At 38.0% G+C, this 9932-nt stretch overlaps 1 protein-coding gene across 7 annotated transcripts in view; it reads right to left on the bottom strand.

The window, feature by feature from the left end:
• usp (retinoid X receptor ultraspiracle) overlaps positions 1-9932 on the bottom strand; it is a 101091-nt gene that overhangs the window by 25712 nt on the left and 65447 nt on the right. Inside the window, exon 2 of one of the 7 annotated variants that reach the window (XM_018457685.1) lies at positions 513-514. The exons of the other annotated variants lie outside the window; for them this stretch is intronic. The gene's annotated coding sequence lies outside the window, so the exon portion shown is untranslated. The remainder of the gene's footprint in view (positions 1-512; positions 515-9932) is intronic. 7 annotated transcript variants of the gene reach the window in all.

Raw genomic sequence — 9932 nt, 5'->3', positions numbered from 1 at the left:
CTCTGATCCATTCGACCGACTCGCTCGCTCGGAAGCGCATCACTAACCGACAAATGCGCAGCAGACGGATAGATTGGGATTTATAACGCTGATGCCACTGCACCAGAAATGACCGCCAAGAAAACATCGATAGTCACTAATCAGTATGGAAGATAGCATTGACTTTTTTTACAACAAGTACCGAGAAATCCCAAAATTTACACGAAAAGAACGATTTTGCTGTAGTATCTAAAAATTTAGATAAATACATATCCGAAAATAATTTTTATCTTTGTTAATAAAGATTATTACGTTAATAAATTAATTGACATTCTAAATTTGCTCATTATTGGCCTTATTTTTACATATTGCTTAAAATAAAAATAATTTTATTGGACATCGAAATAATTACAAAAGAAAAATTAAGCAATATGAGCAACGCTGCAAACAGTTTTTATATTCTAGCAATCAGTTTGAGTGTCCTAATAATTATTTTGACAATTTAACAAAATTTTTACATACTTTAGCAAAACAGCTTTTTTCATGTAACATTAGTGGACATAATGTTTTATATACGCAACAATACGGTAAAAAACATTACAGCAGTTTATTGAACATAAATTACCAAGTATCAAATATAATTATAATAATTATAATTAGTACAAAATTATATATAGTATATAATTAAATAATAATAATAATAAATGTGTATATTTATATACACATCTTTACAGTTATATACAATTATTTAAAAAAAAATAAATAAGTTCTGGCTCATTAACGAGATATCTGTCTTCATAAAAACTGCGCTCGGTTAACGATATACCCTCGGATAATATCGATTCTTTTTCTAAGACGGAAAACGCCACGCCATGCCGAGAGAGAAAGACAGAGAGAGAACACGATGATTATTTTTAGGCCAATGCAACGGCCAGCGAGCGACCGATGCGCATTACCTATATCGGCCGCTGGGAGTTCGTGGACCGAGAAGGAACGAATGTTCGATCAGGAGAGGCCGAGCTGAGCCGAGCTGAGCCGGTGAAACGGGGCCACCACGTGGCCGCTCCGGTGACCCACAAAATGATTTATGCGGTCGATCCGAGACCGTGGAGAGTTCGCGCTGGAATTATTCCATGGATGCTCGACTCGCGCGTTGGTAATTCGCGATAACGACCCAAGGATCGAAATAGCACGCGAATCTCGCCAGATACGTAACGGATTTAGCACTTTCGCACTTCGTTTACCTTGAGATTAAAAGAAAGATAAATTATCAGGCAGATCGTCGCACACGAGACATGTGTCATGGTCGGACTAACGAGAGTTACGTCCTCTCCGAGTCCATCTGCAGTTAGATTCTGTAACTCTTAATGATAGTGTTACCATTACAATGCGCAGATAATGTGACAAAAAAACTCTACAAAAACGATAACAATATGTCGTTAAGAGTTACAAAATCTAGCTTCAGTTGTAAGAGTTAAGAGTTAACAGAGTTTAACTCTAGATTGTACTATATAACAAGCTCGTTTTCACAATATTTAGTTACCTAAAGATTAAAGGTTAACGAGAAATTTATCAATGAAATTCATTTCTTGGTAATCTTTTTTTAGGTAACAAAACAGAGAGAACAATTTTACTGAAAGACTTAAAATTTTACTGGATACAGATCTGGAAATAACTTTATTGGACCATCAAAATATTTATACTAAAAACTAAAAAGTGATGAGTAGTGCTATAAAAAAAATTTTGATATTCTAGCAACCAGTTTTAGTCTCCAACAGAATTATTTTCACAGTTCAAAAAATTTTTCTGTATCCAGCAATATTTTTCGTCTTTCAGCAAAATCGTTCTCATCGTATGTATTGAGAGAAATGTTTGGTTTGAATAACCATTATGTTGTTGATAGGTGAATTACAAAAATTTTCATATTTCTTAATTAAAAAATTGTGTTGTTCCAATTAAAATTTGATTATTCTAACCAAAATTTAGTTAAACTAACAAAATTTTTAAATTAAATATAAGAAAGTTTTTATGATTCACGTGTCAACAAAATAATTGTTATTCATACCAAACGTTTCTCTCAGCGTAGATATTGTGAAAGGTCTTCTCGCAGACGACACTCGTTCATCTCGGTACTCCAAATTCTGGTCGACGGATCGACATACATCTCGCCATCCATCTCTCGCGTTTCCGCGAACGTTTTCCTTACCGTCCTGATTATGACGGGAGTATCATAATGAGAGGCGGTGAGCGATCGCTTTTAATTCCAGGAAGTTTTCTCGGGCAATCTCGCGGGCGATCGTCGTCGCCGTCGTCGTTACGTATACACGCGCGAGCGATGATCTCGGTGCATTCGCTCTCGGCGTGCGTCAGCGATTCGCCGCGTGCGTTCGCGTGCACGGAGATGAGTTATACATCGAGGTCGTAGCTCTCGCTCTTCTCGCGGCTGACTTCTATTTCGAGTGCCGGGTCGTCGCCGTTCGCCATCGTCGTCGTCGCTTGCATGCCACTCATCACTCTCATTTATTAAACACCACGCTGCTGGTTTAATTACGCAACCGGTCGACCGGCCGGCCGGCAAAGCGACGGACCGAAGGTCGTCAACAGTTCGCGAGATTCCAAGGAAGTGCCCGTTGCAGCGCGCGAAATAGAGACTGCATTGAGATACACCGCCCGTTTGGTTGCAGTCATTGCATGACATGAGCGCGTATGTACCTACAACGTCCGCGATGTTAGAATTTCGAAAACTTGCTGCTTTTACACGGAAAGAACGATTTTGCTAAGATTTAAAATTTTACCGAATAAAGATCTCTTAGAAAGAAATAATTTTGTTGCAAACTCAAACTAGAATATACAAACTTTTACCATCATTTTTTAGTTTTTAACTTAATTATTTTGATGGTCCGACGAAATTACTTTCTGTATACAGCAAAATTTTAACAAATGTCAAGCTTATGAGTGCGAAATAAAAAATGAATGTTAAACAAGGCAAAAAAACGAGCGAAAAGATTTCAAAATATTAAGATGATATATAATAATTTAATGTCTATAATAATATAATGTACAAAATTAATATAATTTTCTTTACATTAATTTTGTACGTCGTTAGACACTAAATTAATTATATAATCACCTTAATATCCTAAAAAATACTAAATTTTAATAAACATTTAAATAGTTCTAAGTAGATATTTATCAAATGTATGTATATATGTTTATTTAAAAAACCATTAATTTGATTTAACTATAATTTTTTTATTGAATAAATATTGATTTGCTGTAAGTAAACGTTTAATAAGATTTAGTAAATTTTTTTCGATGTATTTCGTGATCTTTTTATGTACCTTTGAAATTTACAAAAAACATTATTCAAAATAAATTTTAACATATGTGTACCGAAAGTTACAGCGAGATCAGCTGGTCAGAAACGATCTTTACGCATACTCGTCGCAGGTGCGTTTCGCGCGGAATTATGTAATACCGGCGGAAAAGGAGGGACGATCACGATCGCGATTCGTCGCGCGTTCCCGGAGTCGCGGGAAAAGTCGCATCGTGGAATTATATATTTCCTTCCACGTTGGGAATAACGGCCGCGGTGGGCGACCCGGTCGCAGCGGCAATGATTCAGTACGTGGCCGGAGTCGCCAATTAAATTTCCTCGCGACGACGCGATATTCATTCCCGTGCGAGCGGGGCCGAGACCGCGCATTAAGTAATTACACATGAGCGAGCGTTGCTTGGTCGTAAACGCGACTTGAAGCGTATCGGCGCATGCAGAGAGGGTGGGACGAGGACACGAGAGTGGTCACAAGGCCAGCGCTGCCGGTGTGACGGTATGTATTATAACGTATGCGCGCATACACGTGCGCACACTTTCACATATACACACCATACACACACACACACATACACACACACACGTACGTACCGTGCATAGCTATATATGTACCGGCGGTGTCGGGCACCTTGACCAGACGCAAACACGACAGTGCAACGCTCGAAGACAGACGCGCGCATGCACACACGTTAAGCGTATCTGTATCGCGTAAATTTCGCCTGCATCCGCAATGAAATAGACGATACCACGAAAAAGTAGATTTCGTTCGATTTGGACATTTAAGCTTCATTCTACTATTAAATTTTTGATATCAAATTAGATCCAATTTGAGATTTTTTAAAATTATTTCTAATATTGAAAAAAATTTCAATTTTAAGAAATCAAAATACATCGTGTAAAATGATTCAATTAATATAAATTAATAATAAAAGTGTCGAGAAGGGCTACGAACCATAAGAAAACAATATTAAAATTAAAGATATAATATAATTAAACTAAACAATAATACAAACGATGTTTCGAGCCCTCATTTGTTTGAATAGTACCGATTAAATATTTATTAAATACAAAGATATTGTACCATTAATGTGATTAAATAATCTTTTTTTAAATGTACATTTACAGTGAATGTTTATTTACTGTGAGTAAATATTAGTCAAGTATTTATTAAAATTTAGTACATTTTTTTCTCAGGTGTATAAGTCATCACTGCTTCTTTAATATGTCATTAATTGAACTAAACCAATAGAATTAAACTCAATTTAACTCAAGAAATGAATTTGACTTCAATTTAATTTATTATTTACTAAGTGCATACATTAATATGAATGCATTTTCTTTCAATTTAAGCAATTCAACCATAGAAATGAGTTGATTAAATATGGTTATTTTTTAACCACATGTTTTATATTACAATAATGGATTTCAACAAACTCGGAAGTTAAAAATAACAAAATGTTATTTAACTTAAGAAATTGGTTTAAATTTAATTGTTTAATATTTAACGGTGTATCTTTATCGCTCATTATATGTGGAAAGATAGAATATAAACGCGCTTATAGCGCGTGAGTGTTTTAAACTAACAAATCTCGCATCAGCTCGCAGCCTGAGAGTCGTTCCTCTCTGCGACAAGTAGTGAAACAGTATGAAAAATATCCTGCAGCATACATTACCCACTACTTTCGGCAATCTTTAAATATTCATCGAAAGAGAGAGAGAGAGAGAGAGAGAGAGAGAGAGAGAGAGAGAGAAAAGGTGGTCGTCCGACCTACACCAACGATGGCCCCGAGTGTCTGCGTCTCTGAATCTTTTAAATTCATATTTCAAAGTCGACCGCGTACACATCGAGAGAGACCTCCGAAATCGCGCAAATTTTCCTAGACGTTAGTACATTTTCGGATTCAAGGCCGTGGCGTGGAGTGAAAATTAGCGACTTGTGACGCTTGTCTGGTAGCTTTCGAGACGTTTTCGCAACGTGTGCACACGATCTACACGCGCGTGAAAACGGTGGACGGAAATTCGATAGCACCGTGAAACATACAACAAAATATTCAAAGATCCATCCACATTGTTGCAGTGACTTCATAATTACAAAGTAAAGAAAATTAATGTCAACCCTCCGTCTGCAATCTGGGTCTATTTTGACACAAGCGAAATATTCTTAAATTTTTCCGAAATAAAGGAAAACATAATAATCCATTTCTCTCTCTTAAAATAATCGAGAAAATTTGTATAATGTAATAGAAATGTTAAAAAATGATCTTGAACTTTCCCACACATTTTTTTGAAAGCCTGCAATAGTAAAAGAAACTTGGATAAAAAAACCCAGATTGCAGACGGAGGGTTGATTTGTGATTGACAATGTAAAGTGACCTCAAAATCGCGAAAAACAGAATCGACGTGACGCGACGTTGCAATCGCGAGACAAAAGCGAATTTTTGCAATGGTGAACCGCGTCCTCGTTTTGCCGAAGCTCTTACGCATCGCGTTCTCGATTGCATTATCGCAAATTTGGAGTCCCGTTGCGCGTAACGTGATACCTCGGGATGTGCAGCAGTCCGTCATTATCAGCAACGGCCGGTGACATGCGCGCATTGCGAAACTATTCTCGGACGTGGGAGGAAGATGAATATTTATGCCACGAAGAAGAAGCGTCGACAACCTTGAAAACGGCGATAAACCGTTCGACTGCACCGCTTCATTGCATTCCGTGTCGCCGGACGCTGAGCGTCTGAAAGAGGTGCAATAGCATCTCTGCAATAAATTCGACGATAATAATGAAGGTGGATTGCAGATAAAAGTCAAGTTGCAGATATGAATGACGCTCGTATAAAATAAGTCGTAATAAAGTAAGGACACGCGTGTGTATCGAAACGTCGATTTTTAGTGGATTAATAAGCATAGGAGTGCCGACATGAGAGTCGAATGTGCTCGGCGGTCCATTAAGAAATTGAAATGTAATATCCAATTAATTCGAACTTAGATAGTCGCGTTTAATAAAGCCGACTGCGATGTATAAGCGCGGCTTATTATACATAATACTCGCTCAAGCTCGCATGATAAATTAGCGTCAATTCGTGGGCAGAGCTCGCCGTCGTCGTCGGAACCAGTCCATTAGTGGACGAGCATTAAAAGCACGAATTTCTTTTTTCTTGTTTTTTTTTCGGTCCAAGCCACCCCATCCCTCCCCGTTTTATTTCCGCGAGAGTCGACTTTTAAAGCTGTCCTCCCATTCTGTTCTTTCGTTCATAAAAAGCGAATGTTTCGATAGGAGTGGAAAGTCAGAAACGAAAAAGAAAAAAGGAAAAAAAGAACCAATACTCGTCAAGATTGCGAGGCCTTGCTATTGATGCGTGTAACATCACGACAGTTCAATGGACAAACGGCAATGAAAGCGCCTTATCTCCGGAGATTAATAACCTTTGATAATTGAATGATAGACGTTGGAGCGTGGATACATTCGAAGTGCCGATTGTCTTTAAATTGTGCATTATATTGAAGAATTTACGAGGCAGAAAGGCACCTTGACGATTGACTTTTTAAGCCGAAAGCCTTTGTAATACGAAACTACGTATTTTCACGCGACTCTTTCCGTCTTGCAATTAGATATGATAAAACATATAATAATAATATGGCTCAATAAATTTAATAATAGATATGATAAAATCGGCAAGTCAGAAATTTCAGAGCACAATAACCGCGTGTGAAATCTAGAATATCCCGTGACGTAATATGGATCTTACTGCCAATAATCTGTCAGCACCAACAAATACTGACAATATTACTGACAATGATTTGGATTTTGTATTCTCGAGCATCGCTGTGATAGAAATATTCCCTATCAGAGCGATATTGATACTCGAATCAAAAAATTCGGATCAAAGTCAATAATATTGTTAGCCTTTATTGATATTAACAGTATTATTGGCCATGTACTCTCTAAAAGTGAATTAGTGTATTATTACTGATTACATCAGTTATAAATGTATAAGCACTGAAGTCATCAGCGAATATTTATTGTTTTTCAGTAATAATACACTGATTCACACTTTAGAGGTTATATTTTTTTGCAGATTCAATCTTAGTAGAATCCATAACTTCTCAAAATAAATCAGTGTATTATTACTGAAAAACAGTAAATATTCACTGATATTACAGTTATAAATGTAACACTGAAGTCAGTGATAATACACTGATTCACTTTTAGAGAGCAAGGTTCATAAAAAATGTATGTCAGTATTTCCGTAAATATTCTACATCAGTCTATCAATAATTAATTAACGGCCTATTATAATAATTCATATCAATCCGTCAATAATAATTAACCACACATTATAATAACGTCGATATTTGTTGGTACTGGCAATATTATTTTAACCGTGTAAAATCCCTAAAAAGGACATATGGTTGCACAATTATGTACATAAAATTGACCTGAAATATCGCCAATAATACTGTAAGGTTGCAAATTATTGATATTATCAGTATTATTGATTCAATATTACTGAACAGTATTATCGATCGTATAACGATAGTAACGATAGTGACGCAGGATCATAATTGATAATTAACGTCGCGCTAATTTGCCGCATCGAGTTCTTGCCGCCGAACTTACGGTCGAGGCACGATTTACGAGAAATGGTTCGAAACCGCGTTTAATCTACTTGCGGAATTTTCTCCGCCGCGCGTTTTGCACGACGGACGGCGCGGCACTCGGCGATGACATTGAGCTCGTACAGCAGCCTCAAATGAGTAATAGGAAAGTGCACGAACGTTCGTCATTCCGCGCTAACTTTAGATCCGTTAAAGCCGTCGGTGTGCAGAAGCGCTGAATTAAGCTGAACACTCGGACACGCGCGGTTTACGTTACGTTATACATATATACGGGGTGCGTCCCACTTCTATCTCGTTCTTTTGCGACGACTCCACGGTCAATTTCGACTAGACTTTTCTTCCGAGAGATCGTCGAGACGCTTTGTGCAATTTTCCCAAGTGACCAGCAGAGAAAATCAAGCGGAGCGAATCGAGATAAATTCATGTTTCTCAATTAAATTCAGGGGCGTTTCTTCGACGGAATTTTAATTTGAGACTAAATCGTGTAATATATTAAAAATTGGAAAGTTGCCGAGACGATCTTCGTCGGCAACGTTTATACCGAGGAAAAATCATCTTCGAATCGGCTCGAGAAAATCGCGGTTAGAGCAACATCCGGTGATCTCGTATATAGGACACTTCGTAGGTATACGTACACGCATTTGAGACGGCAACGAGGAGTCGTTCTCCTTTTCGCATTATGCTGAATCGCGGCGGATGCGCGTATAGGCGCGACGCGACGCGACGCGTGACGCTTAGCGTCGTGCCAGTTACTCATCGCGCGGATATGCAATTCAGCGAATTTCGACGGCGGATGTCTGATAAACAATGCCGATGCCCGTCCGCACGGCCTTTGTGGCACTCGAGATAACGCGATGCGCCGAGATATTTTAGATTACCGCTGTCGTATATAAATACAAACGCAGGAAAAAAAAAGCGATTGCGAAGCTCACGTCTGCATCCATTATATTTATCGCACGTTTCCTTTTTTGATAATTGCCACGTTTCTTCTTCTTCCTCGACGATTCAGATACGCGTCAGCTATAATAGATATACGAGTTTAATAGATTTGTTTGCGTCGCTTGAAAATTTTTGTACTCAAAACGAGATAAATAAACGGAAAGGACGATTTTGCGGAAAATTTATTATCGAAAAATTTAGATATAAATAGAGAAAAAATAATTTTGTTGAATCATCAAAATAATGATCTATATTAAGATGTTCAAGTTAATTGCTATCACAGAATGTCAAAACTTTTCGTAACATTGCTCATCTGCATGCTTGATTTTTTTACATAATTATTTTAATGGTTCAACAAAATTATTCTCAGATCTGATACTTCAGTAAAATAGTTCTTTCCGTGCGGAGTCAATTCTTTGTCGAATATCATCGTTCTTTTAACTTTTTAATATCAAATCATAAATATTTTTCTAACGAAGCTTTTCTTTCTGTAAACATACGGATATTGAAGAGAAGAAAAGCAAAGATTTTGAATGCAAGTGCAAGCAAATTCTCTAAAACTTTTAGAACGAATAGTCACTCTAAAGAGTGAAATCCTACTCCTAACGATTGAAAATTCAAGAGTTCAATTTTTATTCTTCGGAATGAGATTCCACTTCAAAGAATTTAGAGAGAAGCAGATAGACGTAATATCGCGGATATCACGAATGTAATGTCGTTAATTAACCGATTCGGAAAGTAATGTCTGTAACACTCTTCGGAGTCTCCGCCAAGATTTTACGATGATATTCGCGCGCGATTACGTCGCGACGTCGATATCACGTCGTGACGAACCGATCCGTCGCGGACGGTGAGGCCAATCACAGCCGGGACCCTCTTTCCGCTGCGTCTCGCCGTCGGCGGTTAATCGTCGCCGCGAAATGGCAACGCGGATGAACAGCACGATAACGATCAGTCTCACCCGCGGGGGAGAACGTTCTGTTCGAAGACGGCTGAGGCGGGGAAGGGTGATTTTTCAGTCGCAATTATCATTATACAGGGGACTCTGACGGAGGCCTTTGATGAC

Source organism: Mycetomoellerius zeteki, unplaced genomic scaffold, assembly GCF_001594055.1.
Source record: "Mycetomoellerius zeteki isolate Tzet28-1 unplaced genomic scaffold, Tzet1.0 scaffold655, whole genome shotgun sequence".
In the NCBI taxonomy this organism is placed as follows: Eukaryota; Metazoa; Arthropoda; class Insecta; order Hymenoptera; family Formicidae; genus Mycetomoellerius; species Mycetomoellerius zeteki.
Note: the sequence above shows the minus strand (reverse complement) of the source record. Positions and strands in the feature narration are given on the sequence as shown.